Source organism: Leptonotus elevatus, chromosome 2, assembly GCF_054856555.1.
Source record: "Leptonotus elevatus isolate MCC_2025b chromosome 2, RoL_Lele_1.0, whole genome shotgun sequence".
NCBI lineage: Eukaryota > Metazoa > Chordata > Actinopteri > Syngnathiformes > Syngnathidae > Leptonotus > Leptonotus elevatus.
In genome coordinates this window covers 9,620,090-9,637,030 of record NC_141240.1, presented here as the reverse complement: position 1 = coordinate 9,637,030, position 16,941 = coordinate 9,620,090, and the positions used below count along the sequence as shown (strand labels likewise).

At 41.8% G+C, this 16,941-nt stretch overlaps 1 protein-coding gene and 1 long non-coding RNA gene across 4 annotated transcripts in view; one reads left to right on the top strand and one right to left on the bottom strand.

Annotated features, from left to right (window-relative positions):
- LOC147178362 (synaptotagmin-2-like) overlaps positions 1-16,941 on the bottom strand; it is a 67,904-nt gene that overhangs the window by 49,934 nt on the left and 1,029 nt on the right. The window contains exon 1 of one of the 3 annotated variants that reach the window (XM_086070056.1): positions 9,636-9,778. The exons of the other annotated variants lie outside the window; for them this stretch is intronic. The gene's annotated coding sequence lies outside the window, so the exon portion shown is untranslated. Of the gene's footprint in view, positions 1-9,635; positions 9,779-16,941 lie in introns of those variants that run through there. 3 annotated transcript variants of the gene reach the window in all.
- LOC147178363 (uncharacterized) lies at positions 12,117-14,622 on the top strand. Its single transcript, XR_015094230.1, has 4 exons — positions 12,117-12,159; positions 12,948-12,985; positions 13,285-13,334; positions 14,286-14,622. It is a non-coding gene; the product is annotated as an uncharacterized LOC147178363 (long non-coding RNA).

The window sequence follows — 16,941 nt, the reverse complement described above, 5'->3', positions numbered from 1 at the left end:
GTATTTACAGAAGTAGTCATGGTAGTTACAACGGCGCGATAATCTCCTTCCTAAATCCACTGCGGTTCGTAGCACTGTATGTTTTTCTTTGCTGCCACTGGCACTGTTTTCTTTCTTTGGGTCCATGCCGAAGAAAATCCAAATGCGCTCGCGAGTATGGAGCACCTCCGGGAGTATTCACGATCTGACTGGAAATGAGCAGTGCATCGTCTCAACTACCGCAACGTGAGCATTCGGCATTGCTCGGCTTCGCACGTCTTCACTCGGCTACCCGTTTTCAAGGTACGTTCGGCTTAGCTTGCTTTGCTTGGGTGTTCAAACGGCGAGGCATTTTTTACTCCGATTTTTTGGTTGAGGTCCGAATTGTACGAGTTCCGAGGCGTTCAAACTCCGAGGTTCCACTGTACTACACTAGTCAGAGGAGCAATTGGGACGTTCTTTTGGCTCTGTGTAACGGGGTCAAAGGTATTGTAGGACAAACGGCAGACACGCCGCAAGTGTGTCCCCTCGTGGGGATCGCTCAACCTTCACATTGTCAGCGAAATCCATCACAAGGCCCAAACGTGGAAAAGCACGGCGCCGCCGCAACGCCGACGCCAATTGAGGGTGACAGCTCACCTCTCATGATGCCTTGCGCCACATTCAAACTGACTCTTGTTGCTGCATAATGATGTCAGTCTCAGTGCATTAATGGCTTTCTGTTTCTCACACTGCATGAGCCGCAACATGCTGGATTTAATTACAAATACTTGTGGCTTTAATAGGTTGTTTCATTCCCACCATGATGCTCGCACGCTTTGTAGATGTACTGTACGGTAGTTATTCTGTCACGTAAACGAGTGGTTGCTTTTGAAACCAAAAATGGCACTGCCTTGTGAATTAAGAGTTATCATCTGTAGCCGAGTGATCTGACCTACACCGTTGCCATATTTAACTGATATCGTCTGTACAGTAGACAGGGATGCGTTTTCAATTAAGCACTCATTAAGTCCTAAATTAGGCAACGGCCTCTGAAGCATACTAGCACAGGGAAGAGGACAGAAAGGTAACATAATGCATTTGAATGCACACACCCCTCCCTGATTGAAATTCTCACTCAAGCACACTGCTGTTGATATCCAATGATTTACCGTTTCAGCTAAAAGTCTTTCAGTTACCTTTAAAATATGACAATGTGTAGCAGATACTACACGTCCAGTGCTGCAAAATGAATTCAACGTGTAAGGAATGAGGCAATATTTCTGTGATAAATGGGAGACTGTGCTCAAAGGATGCTCCTACACCCGCAGTCCCGCGCCCGAGTGTGTTATCACCTGCCCTCCCGTAGCCTCGGAATCTGAGCGCGCCATCACGGATCAATGAAGCGCAGCACGGAGAAGACAAGAGCAATCAATGCGTTTTGGAAACACAACAGTGTTTCTGCACAAAATACAACACAGAAAAATACTGCTGTCTTTTATTAATGACAAAAGGTAAATCTTGTTTAGTCCCAGGCTGAGAAAGTGAGATTTGATTATCGTGATCAACAGTTCGGCTTCAGAAAGAAACGATCTCTTCTCCTTGTGGAAAGGTGGAGGCAGTGTAATATGTAGTGGTAGCTAGACAGATGTCGGCGGGTTCATTATCAAACAAACTCTTTCAAAACTGATGATGAACATCAAGTAGATGCACTCTAAGTCATTGTATTATAAAGGTTCATTCTGCATTCTGTAATTAGTTGAAAAAATGTTTCACACAAATCATCCTGATGAAACAATACAGTTCATAAACATTCACTGAGATGATCAAGTGTCTCTTTAGCTTCTTTTAGCAGCTCGGGTAAATAAATAAAAAAGAAGAAAAAAACAGCACCACGCACATTTAAAACAAAACTGTGTCCTTTAAGAGACACTTTAATTATAATAATTAGCATTATCATTCATTTGTGTCAGTGGTTTCCAAATTAGTTTTTTCCATCCCAATTGAGTAGTCTACCATTAGGTAATGGCTACTTAATTGACAAGACAATTAGAAAAGTACTTGGATACGTTCCCAAAGCTTAATAATGAGACACACAACTAACAAATGTTCATATATAGTAATTATTCCAGGCAAAAGTCCCAACAATCCATCCAAACAAAAGCCATCATTACAGAAATGTAAGCTATTTTCCAACATGAATTGTTTTTTTGTGTCGCAAACAACGATTAAGAGCGTGTGCTACGCTCACAGCACCTCCATTTCTGGTCAAATGTGCGCTGTAGGAGCCATTCGCTTGCAAAATATTGCCTTGCTACCACAGTGACAAAAACAACTGTACCACCCAACGGTGTCGTTCATTGCTTGGGTTTTTGTTTGGCAGCAGGAGCAGCAGCAAACCCAGAAACAAGTAAAATACTTTTTTCTCATCATTTTGAACACCGCGAAACAATCAAATGTTTATCAGCCACCTTAAGCTTATTCCGCAATCGGCTTTCATCATCCCTTTGCTTCTTTACTAAACCACAGCAGATGAAAGTTGATGCGTAAACAATTCCAAACCCACACCCAGCCATGACAATGACTATTTTTGAACCAGGAACATGATGTGAAATTCTCCACAGTCAACTCAAGGATTCTCCGTTACTCAGGAGGAGAAGGGCTGCCAAAGAGAAGTACACCCCTGGCAATGCGGCAGTAAATCACTGAATCGAGCACCATCTGCTGCTTGGCAGAACATTGGAACATTGATCTTTAAGCCTGGGTTGAGTCTCCATGTGAATCAGAGCTCAAGTGCAGATGAAATCCTGGTGAAGAAAATGTGCATTGGCTCGCGAGGTTCGACATTACGCCGCTGTGTCGGGCCACCGCCAACCCACAGATGCTGGCCCCGCCGTGCCACTGCAAATTTATAAGTCAATGATGTTAAAATGTTTGGAGATGTCTGCCTTCATAAAAATATTGAAAGCCAAGGAAAAACTTAAGTGTTCTTCAGGGACCGTGTTTAATTTAGAAATGTCCAAATCCTTGTGATTTCAACCTCTCAATAGTAAATATTCTCCGATTTCTGTAGGCCGCCTTGAAAGCAGGCTGATTATATTTGTGGTGAATCCAAATTGAGCATTTGCTAACATCTGCTTTTACATCGGAAAACAACGATGACGAAAAGGTTTCCCTATTCTCTGACATGTTAGAGAGCAAACCAGTAACTGAATTAGAATTAATTTGTTTGTGCATTTTCTGCCTGAAAGAGATGGAAATTAAAAACATGTTTTTTTCATGATACATCAATTAACTGTCAAAATAATTCATAATAATAATTAAATAATCAATATCAAACTTTGTAATTGATTTATTCTTTGGAGCATTGATATGAAATTGCGCAATTGCAATGCCTTGATTTTAGTTAGGATAGCTGTCATAATTGGACAAATAATTTAGTGCAATATATGGAGTATAAGACGTAACACAAATGCAAAAACATGCAAAATAACTATTAGGCATAAATTATACAGAACAAAGAAGTAAATATGAAATAATCATTAATACTTATTATTATACTCATGAATATACAGGGCCAACATCAGTTCCACATCTGGCGCATGGTGGCCAGACAGAGCCAACACTCAAAAAGGCTTCATGTTGTACCGTTGCTTGGCTTGAGACATTTTTTTTAAAGCCATATTTGACAAAGTAATTTCACCAGAAGGTATACATCCTATACATTAAATTAAATATCTAATTGGGGGTTGCATTTTTTTTATTTAAAAAAATTATTGAAGTAAATTATGGAAAAACTAAGCATGCACAAGATGAGATGCCGTTCGTCTTTTGGTCCATTGTATTCATTGGTGTTCAAAGCTGAGCCTTCTCTTGGGACAAAATGTCCCGTATTTAATAATGCAGCACCTTCTTTCTTAGGCTGAGGGCTGGCTGACACCCTACTAATCGTAAACAGAGCCATGGATTCAGCTTTCACAGCGTTTCGCTCGTATAATAGAACATCAGTTAGCTCAGATCTCCACGGGGCCTTGGAGAAGATTTGATCTAACCTGACTAATGATCTGTGTCTGACAAAGACCTAATAGCTTGCCCTTCATTATTAGCTCTCCGGATGTTTGCAGCTGCACAGGAACATTATTGAAACTGCTCGGATGTCAACAAATAAGAAGTGGTTGTTACCTTGTTGTTTGTCAGTTAGGTCGTCTTGTCTCTTTCAGTTTGTGAGCGTTAAGCAGGCTAATTGTCTGCTGGGTTGATTTTCCTTTTTGTCTAAGTGTGTGCTGAGGACAAAATGTTGCTGACATACTAAGAGAAGATAAAACATCCTTAGAAACATCATGGGTGTGATTAAACAGAGTTGATATGAACCCTGTATTGCTTTATCGTGCAAACAGATGTGGAAGCTGATTGGGTGCACCCAAGATCGAGTCTGACAAATGTGCAAATACGCACACATTTTTGTTTGTTCTGGAAGGATTTCATGCAAGTAGGTGAATTTAGCACACGCGATATAATTTATTACACAATACGATTTGTCAAACCTAAACATGAATTGTGATGGATGAGTTTGTGTCTTTCAATAGCATGTGACCAAAGTAGGCGCAAACCAGCATGCACTCCAATAGCAGCTAACTAACGAAATGAGTGGTTAGGGGTGGTTCTAGGGCAGATAATCCAGACCAAGCGCGGTAAAATATGAAAGTCAACAGTCAACAAGTGACAGCCAACAATACAAAAGAATCAGATGCAAGCCAGCAGTCTTTAAAAGAATCAATAGAGGCAATGCAGGCCCATGTTGCTAACAATCAGTGCTAACAGCTAACAGTAGTGCAACAGAACACAAGGGTTTGATAGGTGCCATCAGATTTCCCTATTTTCCCAAGCGCACGTTTAGAGATAATGTCATGCAGTATGAACTATTCATATAACAGTGTGCCACCAAAATTTGAACCCGCAAAGCCTTCCAATTTGAGGAAAAACATGACAACCGTCGTATGTCACATAAAACTTGAGCGTACCCCTCTTCAGTCCAAGTCAGCCAACATCAAAGCATAGATGCAACACAGCATGGGTGCAAATGCCAATAAATGACAGAAGAAAGAAAAAAAGAATCCCACATCTAAAGTTGACTAAGAGTTAAGTACATCAATAAAATCACACGTAAAACAATTCAAAGTAAAAGTCAGGCAACCTCCTATAGAGCAGGAGGTTCATGCCAGACCGAAGTCCCTCAGATGAGCTGGTGACATGTTCCAGAGAGGCATCAATGCAATCCGGGAAACACCAGGGCACAATAAAAGAGAAGAATAAATCCATGTCATGTCCGGGGAAGCAGCCATGTCGCCGCTGAACACAAACGGGCTACACTCCCCGTTAGCCCAATGGCTGATGTGCACTACAGCCATTACTTTGTCCGTTTTGTTGGCAAGCCATCTCGCGTTGCTCATAATGATCGATGGAAGCAACGGTTTAAATACCCTTTTCTTTTCAAGCCTCTCTCACTTTTCCCCGCTCCATATCGCCTCCGACAAGCGCGTCAAGGGCAGGCCAGCTCCATGTTTGAAGCAGGCCTCGCACTTTGTAGGTGAGCATCATAAGAAAACGAAAAGTTCATCAAGTACCAGTATATTCTGCCAATAAATATCACGACAAAAAGGCTGTAAAAATGCAACCAGTTTCGATTGACACAATAAGTACACCAAAAGGTGGAGTTGGAGATGGGGGAGTTATGAATAAAAGAGAAAGTTAACAGAGTTGCTGTAACAGGTGGCCTGCTAAAAAAAAATATATATTATTATTTTTGTTTTTTAATAGTTTGACGTGATAGAATTGGAAATATGTGTGGAAGACAAAAAACTTACTACTGAGTGGTAGCATAAGTGTGCACACCCTCTTATAACTGTGATGTGGCGGTGTTTATAATTAACCAATCCCGTTCAGATTCATGTTAAATGGGGGCACATACATGCCAGCATTAAAAATGCCTCTGATTAACCCCAAATAAAGTTCACTTCTTCTACGTAGTAGATGTTTCCAAACACAAACTGAAAGATTTGAGGCAACACTGACTGGTATTTGGAATCGATCATAATTTTCGGCCTCAGTTCCAACGGTCTGAAGAAAAAAAACTAATGCTTAACTGCCCCACTGTGACTTCTGAACAAGTGGATCTGTCACAAAAATAGTGGTATGCTGTAAAAAAAAAAAAAAAAAAAAAGATTTGCAAGGAAGCATTGAGATTTAAGCTTCTGATAAGCGGCTTGTACTTGATTGTCCAGTGAAGTTGCCGTGCAGGTGGGAGTATCTTTCTTTCCTGATGTGTCTGCTGAATGCATGGAGCCATCTGCACACTAGTTTGCTCCATGACTCCATGAGTGGAAATATAATCGACGAGGGGACTTGCTTTAACCTTTGCAATTCGAACTTTTCAACTCCGGGGTTCGTCTATGACCCACTCCTTAACTCCACCTCTAGCAGTCATGGCAACGAACACTGCAGATGTACGCACTTCCGTCTCTCCGTCGGCCCAGCCTTTGACGAATGCCTGCATTTACGGCGAATGCTTTATGCCGGGAAGCCTCGAAAAAAATACACGGACTGAGCCTCAACTGAAGCAGGTTTTCCGTCGATCATGGTCAGTACAGACAGTCCATCAATGACGGAGAGACGGAAGTGCCCACCTCTGGAAAACTGCATAGTATGGACCCCCACTAGTCTAAACGGAGCATTCTTATTAATATTGTGTTTGTGGAATATGAATTAAGCAGAAAAATCCACCTGTTTTCATCCCTCACAGGGGGCGGCCATTTTGCCACTTGTTGTCAACTGAAAATGACATTATCTTAGGCACCGTGATGTCATTTTCAGTCCACCGTACGTGGCAAAATGGCCACCGCCCAAGATGGATGAAAACAGGTGGATTAATCAGAATGCCGTGTTTGTTGCATTGAACATAAAGACACAATCAACTCAAGGACCAAGACACATGAGAATCTCTTGAAATGGGGGAACAAAGTGTTTCCTTTAACGAAAGTGGAAATGATTCCCAAGTCTATATTTGAATTTTTTACTTTTGTTGGCAATCTGATCAGCCCTCTCTGGATTGGATTCTTGTTTCACATAAATTGCAGGCGACCAAGTCAAATTTATAATTCTCTGTTAGTATGAGGAAATACAGTACAGTACAACTGTACAATTCGTTCACACACTCAGACATCAAGATGAAACCTGAGGGTTCATCATCTATATAAAGCCTTCGTTAACTTTTAACCATGTTTTAATCTGATACGTGTAAGAATTAATTTCACTTACATAAATATGTTCAAGTGAGGAAAAAAAGTAGCTGGTTTATGAAGAAAAAAAAAGCAGAAAATATTTGCTCTATATGAAGTCAAAAGAACTGCTGAATTAACGTTACACAACAAGTGAAATTCACATCACATCAATTTATCAAGTCATGATACTTTACTTTCAGTTTTTCTCTTTCTTCCATAAAAGATGTAGGCGCATTACTGCATGAGCACGGAAATATATTTTCTTTATGTATGAAGTGTCCTTCGCCTGCACTGTGGCCTCCAAATATTCAAATAGAAAAGAAGCAGCCTTCATGCCGAGCACCTGCTCAATGTCTCTCTCGCCTTTTTTCTAATCACTGGCTGATACCGGCATTCAGCGGGGCTCACTAATGAAAAACAGGAGACCATGCAGACGTTTGATTTAAGCTCAAATCAAAACGACATACTGGATCTCACAGATGCTCGTGGGTTCCCAGCAAACAATATTACGAAATACCTCCTGTATATGGTACTCAAGCGTAAACTGCAGCACAATGCTTGTGTTCAGGACTGTGTGTGAAGTGCTCAAGAAGAAGGATGTTTTCCATGAGATGTTTAGCAAGCACTACATTTGGTTTTGGTGGTGAAGTGATACATGCAACTGTTGCCACCTAATCCAAATCCAAGGAAGCTTCCATAAATACTCTACAGATCCTTGCAATTTACAGCCATGAATTATCATCAAGTGAATGAAGTGAAAATCCCTCTGCAGTTCTCAATCCCAATACCTTTTAAACTATCTAAATTTACAAATCCTGATTCATCTATCTATGCCAGTGATGTATAGTGACAGGCACAACAATGAATGAACCTGTGAATCTACCCATTGGCATTCATACAACATGACCTCTTTCGTGTATATCAGATTTGCGTTCAATTAAACTGGATCAGTTTTCTAATACTAAGAAAATTTGTAAAATACATTTTGAAGATTATCATTATCGTGACATTTCTGTTTGGCGGTGTGCTATACATTTTTTCTAATGTAACATGGGTGCCTTGGCCCAATAAACGTTGGAAAGCACTGGTCTAGTTTATGAATTCAAATGCCATATAACGTCCCCAACTCATGGGCCACTTTCAACGCAACACTGTCATCAAGCAATATGAACGTTCAGTTAACAGGCAACAACTGCTGACTTTATGTTTGCTCTTTCAAAACATTTGGCATTATGATGAATGAAAGTACATTTTATAGTGTTACTACAACAACCCTGGGATTGGCTGGCAACTAATCCAGGGTGTATCCTGCCTTCCGCCCAAAGTCAGCTGAGTTAGACTCTGACTCACTCGCAACCTTAAACAAGCAGTACGGATCGATTAATTTTATACAACCAACCATGCTCTTTAATGACCATCTTGAAATCCTTTTACGATAAGAAGTGATCATTCATAAATAAAATGACAAACCGAATTTTACACATTTTCATTTAGAGTTTATTGTTGTGTAACACGTTGGGAAGCACACCTATTTGGACCACTGTGTCCGTCCGTCTCTCCGTATGCGTGACAGTGACCATTTTGTAATCTAAGTGCCATTACAGCCTTTTTTGTTTGTGTATAAAGAGGCTTTCAGACATAACAGGGCACATTTCCCAATCTTGCGTGTGGTTCCTCAGGACAAGGACAAATATGCAATAAACTTGTAGTGTTTTTCCAAATAAAATCTGGGTAGCAAAGAGAAAATGCTGGAGTCTAAACACTGAGGCCCGTGAAAACACTCCCTTTCAGTTATGCAAGGCTTCACTGACTGGATGTCGTTCAGCACTGAAGGACTGCGGACCGGGGCGTTTTGCGAAGAGAAAGACGAGGTCACGCCTTGATGATGAGGTGAGGCGACAGAGGTGAAAGCGATGCATCACAATGTAAAGGCGGCCAGCTATGCAATATTGCTGGCGAAAAGCCATTTCTGAGCTCTGACGGCTAACACACTCATACATACGGAAGCCCGAAAACATTGCAGACATTCACAATTGGATACAGTTATTCAGATTGAAGAGTCATCTCCACAGGCCCTGGGGGTCTCCTTGTCACATGCATGCACATGCACACCTGAGCACATTAGTTCGCTTGAAGAGAGCATCACTCCTTGCGAGAACGGGCATCCTCTTAATACCAGCCACTCTTGTAAACAGCACAGAACAACCTAGATTCTGTCAAGAAAAAGACTAAATATAACACCATGCTGCAGAGGCAAGCCACACCTCCTCCTAGCGGATGGGCCACCTCAGCTGGGTGACTTGCACCAGATGTGTCATACGGGAAGGCGTTTTGGTACAAATCAGATGATTAACAGAGCTGTGTGAGCACTGACGAATTTGGCCATGATAGTGGGCTCACCGGAGCGCCTGGCTTGGAGGGCGGAGGTAGCAGATGGGACGGAGACACGAGATAGAAAGGACGTCTGGTGCAGGCCCGGCCTGGCATCAATATTTCTCTGTGTGCAGCTTCGGCAGGCAACAACAAACTGGTTCAGCTCGAGCAGTATTGCAGCGGCTTGCTCTTCGTGGCAAGTTATCACTGCTTGTAGCTCCGCCCCTAAACATTAATTATGCAGCTCAATGCACCACTCTGAATCCCTGCTGCAGCTCTCCGAGACTACTATCCTCAATTGTATCCCTGTCTCGCTCTCTCTCTTTCTCTCATCATATATTATCAACACATTAAATTCCAACATCTAATACATTACAATTGGCTGCACTTTCACTAGTGCATCTTAAAAAAAAAAATATATATATATATATATATATATATATATATATATAAAACGCTTTTTTATCAAAAAAAAATTCCCGCCAAATTTGTAGAGCACCGGTTAGGTGTTAATTATTTTGCCATTTAATGTTATGAGGGCATCTTCAACATTTTTGGATCCACTGCACATGCTCATCCTCCTCTTTTTCTAATCAGCTAATTATTTGCATAATTTAAAATGGGGAAAAAATTACCCCAATATTTTGACATGAACAAATATTCTAAATGTGATACGCAAACATTTATTAAATGCTTTACTTTAATGCATGTAATTATGTTTATTGCTCAAACACAACCTGTGCTACCTTAAACGTAGCCATTCGCTGTCACGCTAAAGGATAACCTATGGTCAAAATTAAGAATACGATTAATCTGCGTTAATTTAGGATTAATGCGATAATTTTTTGGGATTAATTAATCAGTTAACGCTGTAACTTTGACAGCACTAATATATATACATATGATTCATGGCAGGGGTAATTTTTATGCATTTACATCTATTTGATTTTATTTAAAAACTCATAGTAGGTGCCCCGTGGTTCCCTCTCCGCTCCCCCTTCCTCCCCCTTGCTGCCTCTCCCTCCTCGCCTCTCCCCGCCCGTCCTCCGCCTCCCTGTCCCTTCTCCCTCGTTACCCTTCCTCCTTCTCTCCCCCTCTCTCTGCGGCCCTGCCACTGCCCCTTGCCCTTCTTGTCGTCTCCTTCCCCCCTCCCTTCCCCCTCCCCTGAACGCCTTCCTTCCCCTCCCCTGGGCCGGGGGCTCCATCCGTGGCCCGGGTCTCGGCGCTCCGGGGGCCGGGGGGGTGGGTGGGCTTGGTGTTGTGCCCGCCCCGCTTCGGTGGACATCCTGGCACCTCGGGCGGGCCCCAGTATCCGGGGGGCGAGCCCTATCGCCCCGCCGGGCTGGTCCCATATGCCCGCCGGGGTCCCGGTGGGGTTGGTGGGGGCTTGGGGGCCTGGGGGCGGCTGGGGCTGGGTTGGGGTGGATGGCGGGAGTGGATGGGGGGCAGGGGGTCGTGGGGGGAGCGGCGGCTGTGGACCGGTGGGGTGCCTGGCGGGCCTGCAGTGCCCCGTCCTGCTGCGTTGGGTTGGGGGCGCGGGCCGTGTTGGGGTGGGGGGCGCTCCTGCTCCTGGGTTTGCTCTCCGGCCAGTGGCCCTGGCGGGGCCCGGGGGTCGTCCTTTGGCGCTGCCGCGGTCGGGGGGGCCCTGAGGTGTTGCGCTTGCTCTGTCCTGGCAGGGGTCGACGGCTCCCCTCTTTGGTGGAGATTTTCATGCATGCCAGATCCACCACACCAGCATCTATCGAAACTCAGACACAATCTGCTTCTTCCTCTGGTCATTGAATCGGTGGAGGCTGGTGTCTGTGGATCTCACTCTGCTTCGTTTGTCCTTCCTTTCTTTCCTCAGTCTCTCCTTTGGTCTCTTGAGGTCTCCCTGATTTGTTGGAATTTAGATGTTTCTGGGGTTGGTGAAGAACTCTGGTTGGTGGCCCGGTGGGTGGTGTCTGGTTGGTGCTGGATTTCACTTTCCTTTGTTTTCTTTGGTCCTTCCTGGGGTCTCCTGGCGGCGGTGTTCAGTTTAGGTGAACGGTATGGGATTTTTTTTTTATAGGTTTTTGGTGAACTAACGAATACACACACACTCGCACGCACACACGCACGCACGCACGCACATACACATACACATACTCACCCACATACAAAAAAACAAAACAAAACAAAAACACCAAAAAAAAAGAGCAATGATGATGATATTACTGAATGAACAATACTGAGCTCTTTAAAAAAAAAATAATAATAAATAAAGGACAAAAAAAACCTCATAGTTTTTAAATTAATGCATTAAAATTAAATACAAGCTGCATAATTTAATCAATTCTAAAATGTATTAAATGTAATTAGTTCATATTTACTAACATGGTTTAATTAATCTAAGTGGTAAAACAAACAAGATTGTGTTGTTTATGTGATTGGTTTTCATAAGAGTTATAAGAAGTGAAATGAGTAAACCGGAAACGATTTAGTGCGCGGTCAGTGCCGGAAATTAAAGAAGAAGATTCCTACACTACCCTTCTTCAGGCACTTGTGGGTCGACGCAGTCGTACATGTGTTAGTAAGTAATCCGAGACAATCTATGTATAATTACTCCCAAATGTGTCCTCCACGTGCACTTTATAACACATCACATCAATATCAGTTCATTTATGATCAAATTGACGTAGTTTGAGATTATGTTAAGCAGTTTTATCCTAGTGACGTCGCGGACATGCGGCGCTCGATAGCATATTTTACAAGCTGGCTATTTCACAATTTCCCCGCTCGCTCGCGTGAGCTATCTTGTTAGACATAACAAGATAACTATTTCACAATACCCGCGAACGTTATAGTTAACAGGCTAGCTATTTCTGAATATCCAGGCCTGCTAGCGTCACAGAAAACAAGCTCGCTACCTTACAATACCAGCGCTCGCTAGCGTCATAGCTAACAAGCTAGCTATTTCAAAATAAGCGCGCCCGCTAGCATCATAGCTAACAAGCTAGCATTTTGGCTATCTTGGTAATACAGCTTGATAATGGACTAACCTAACCCTTTGGAATCCGTTACCATCATAAAATGACTACTAGTAACATCAGTAGTTAAGATAGCGTTATTGCATTCCCTTTGTCCGCAATAATTAGCCTTTTAATATTGAAACAAGTTAGGCTCTGAATCGCTACATGCGTGGACACTCTCAAGCCTGCGCTGCTCAGTGAGATACGGGCTTTATAGAGTACAGTACTATACTTAAATACTGGCTTAGAGTATATAAAAGAATGTTAGATGCCGATGAGTTGTATTCTCACTTGTATATGTTTTTCCCCAGATAACTAACTCTTGGTGTATTTTCCTTGTTCTCCTCAGGTTCTGTGTTCTCACCTCCTTGTTGCAACATAGATTTTGTAAGTACAAGTTAAAAGATGTACACATTAAAATGTTGAACGGTTTAAATGTAGTTCATATGAATAATGAATTCATATAAATTACAGTTCATGTGATGTTAAAATAGTTCACAATATCAAGCTAAAATGTTCGGACAAGGTTGGAAGTGTAGGTTTTTCAGGTATTGTTGTGCATTATGCACTTTGAAAAGGAGCTGGCTTTTTGAATGCATTTTTTTTCTTGTAACATTATGAAAGCTAACGGCAGCTCATTCTATAAATAATCAATTTGATTTGTTGTTCTTTGTCTTCATTCACAGTTCCTGTGAATGTGGCCTTGCAAATTGTGTGACAGTTTGTTATCTACAAGGTATGAGCTTTTAAAATATTTTAGGCTGAGACATTTTCACCATAGCCTAACAGGCCAGTATCCGTGTATATATCAAGGCTGTCCTTGCACATTTACAAGCTAGAAGAAACTTTTAAGTCATTTATTGAACTTGTTTTTTATGTCATGTTTTGTATGCAAATTATTTTTTTTACAATTGAAAATTCACCTATAATTATCTTATTTGATCAAGCAGTTTTGGCATTGAGTGTTAACAGTCAGTTTTGAGTATTGTGAGGCTTAAAACAAACATTTCCCATTTTAAGATGCCTACAAACCAACATCAAAAGCCCTGAACTGTTTCATAAGTTGTTTTTTCTCATTGTAAGATTTTGCATAATCTAATAAAAGATAAAAGGGGAAAAAATACAAGTATGAAAATAAAGCTTTTTATTATAAGTGGTTCATTTTGTTAAGCTAACAAAAATGGGACCTGTTAGTTACCTCCCTGCTTAACACTCAGGCCAAGTTGGCCAAGTGTAAATGAATACTTAGGTATTTTAAGAAAATACTTCTATATATTACATCTTGAAAAATGTCTATATTACTTGTTTTTAGTCTAAAAATACCATTTTCATGACCGCTGTGGTTGATATGGGCCTAGTATTATTTTCAAAATCTTACAGGTAAATTTAAGTAAAATGTTCTTGTTCTGTTGGTAGATAGAAAATTTAGCTTATTAAAAGTAATATTTTTCTTATTTTTACTATATTTTTTCTTACATTTTCTACTGTCCTTTTTGCAGTAATAAATCCTGAAAGATACTAAAAATGAATCCCTGAAACTGCCCAAAATAGCCTTTCTATGCACGTCATGCTCCGCCCCTTCTCATATCATTCAGCCTGATAAATTTAACATATAATCCTATTAGAAATTAAACCATATCCTTCCGGTGTGATTAACTATCTGCATCTATTTTTGCCTTTTCTCCAGGCGTGCGTCTGCTTTAGTGCAAATCCGTGGCAAACAAAGTGTCTTGTACTTGATATCGCTTAGCAATATCTCTCCGGCCATGCGCACTGGACTTCTAAGGGCAGCAAACGCGACTGGACCTTGAGCAGACAAAGTCCACACGACGCAATGCGAGCCATTCACATCAGCAAATAGAAGCCCAGCAGAGAGGAGATATAATGAGGGAAGCTCTCACGCAGCGCACGGCCGTCCGTCCCGCCCCCGGCCAGGCAGTTGGATGCGAACGTGGCAGCTGATTATGGAAGCGGAAACAAGCTTCTCCGCCGTTTCCTCGAGCTTTACTCATGATTATGATTCATTTCGCATCGCATGTGGTTGTGCGCCTGCACGGATGTGTACTGGTGTGTATTAGGAAGAAAGCGTTCTTCCCCTGCCAAAAAATGTACAATTAATCCTACTGAACTTCAGCATGTGGCATTTGTGTGTGAGCCATCCAGGAATTATAGTATCGCCCGACTTTAAATGAAGTAAATTGCTATTTCTCTTGCTCACATGAGATGAGGGATAATTATTTCTAATTTGCTACATGGGGTTTCGCCTCGAAAATGTCAAAGCAGTGGCATACAAAGAGCGGCTACTTAAGGGTTAATGCTGTTTGCAAGGCTTTTGGAGCGCGTTCAATAAATTGCCTGTCTGTGTTTGCAAAGATGTCACCTCTGGAACAAAAGCAAACTGTGAGGCAGATGTTGCTAATGAGAAAAACATGGCCAGGGAAGATGGGATCATTCAGCTGGTATTGGGTGAAAGCGTTACATCGCTTACATAATCCAAGGGGGGAGCGTGCGGTAGTCCCGCTTAGTACATGACAAAGCGCTCACGGGCTTTTTTTTAAAGAAAATTAAAAGATGGTAAGAGAAAAAAAAAAACAGCACTGCCCCTTTTGCAGCGGACCTGAGCAAAGCAAAGCTCTTGGTGCGATTCCTGCAGCAGGAAGTCGACTACGCTGTGCATCTCTGCTGCTGCAGGGGTCTCTTCAGTGCATGGAACCGGATGGCGAGCAGAGAACGCAGCGGGGGCTGGGCACTGCAATGTGCTGCAGTGCTCCCAGCTCCGCTATGCACACCCACTCTCTGCTCTGCCTTTCAACATGTCTCCATCTCGCTCTCTCTATACCGATCGCATACATTCGCCTTCCCACATCTTGCCTTTCTGCTTTAACCTCGCTCGAGTTGCTTATTTGCTGCTTTGTAACGTTTTCTGAACGCATGAACAGGCAGCATCGTTAGCATCGTCCATGACTACTGTCCCATTTGTACACAAATAACAATATTTGTGTATGTTTATGGGTGTGTGATTAGCATATTCCTTGCAATGTCTTTATTAAGGAATCTAATCTCCAAGTGTGCATTTCTGTTATGAACACCCTAAAATCGTAAACAATGTTCACATCCATTCATATGCTACAGAATTCGAATGGCATCGCCTCGTTCTAACTTCGCTCTTTTGCCCCGACGTAAAAGGTTTTGTGTTTCCAAGTGTAGAACATCCCGCTGACTTCATGCTGACCTCGCCATCATTTTACAGGATGCACTAACCCTGTCACCACTGTCTGGGACAGAATGTTTCAAACACAGACTCCCATTTTTTTATGTGCAGAACTCTTCATGTTGCTCTCACAAACACAATATTGTTTGCATGTTATTTGTCTGTTCTTACTCTTCTCTTTTGACTAAAATTTTGTGAATGTTTTGGCTGCCTTGTATTGCGGTACATTCAAGGACACGGATGTTGAAGGCACTGAGATGCTATCTTTACAAAGCGTATAAGCTAATTCATTGGATCAGTGAGGGGTCTCATTGCCAATACCCATTAGTTTGCTGAGTTTTATGATCATTGCGATATGTGCTAGCTGCATCCGGCACACACGTCTCCACTTCTTTTCAACCATGACATTAAGTCAAGATTGATGTCCCTGCAGTTGTCAATTCAGTGAGAGCTGCAGTCATTATGTGCTTGACATATTTTGCCAAGAGTTTGCACACAAATGCTAGCACTCAAACACACAGCACAAAGCAAAATTAGCTTCCATATCGTCCCAGCAAAGTTAAACAAATTTTACTGCAGCAGGAGATTTTTGATGGGTAAAAGATAAGTGAGAATATATTCTGGAACATTTAGGCATGCAATAACACTCCATGTGTTTTCAAGATGAAGTACACCAGTGCAAGATATGCTGGTAAATTCTGTGTGATCTAAGAAAAAAAATATACACAGAAATAATTGAGTGTTTTGTCCACGTGAAAGATGGATGTGCAAAACCAACTGCAGTTTCAAACCAGCAGAAAATGCAAATGTGTGCAAAAGACTATGGTGGTTCTTCTGATTTCAATGCTCAGCCTTGCCTTCAAAGAATTTTTAGCAAGTGCTCATTACACTATGATCTGTCCATGGTGCTGAAATTAGGTTTGCTCCCCTGCCTGCAGATAAATCCTTTGTAAATAATTCAAACATCTTCAGATCCTGCTTATATGGTAGATTGTGAAAAGGTGTTAATCTAAATCCATAAAATACAGAAAATTTATGAAAGTTTTTTTTTTTCTTCCAGTTCTGCAGCAGATTCTGCAGCAGGACACCTGCTCAATATTATGTCTGAGAAATCACACAGTGCCCACTGCTG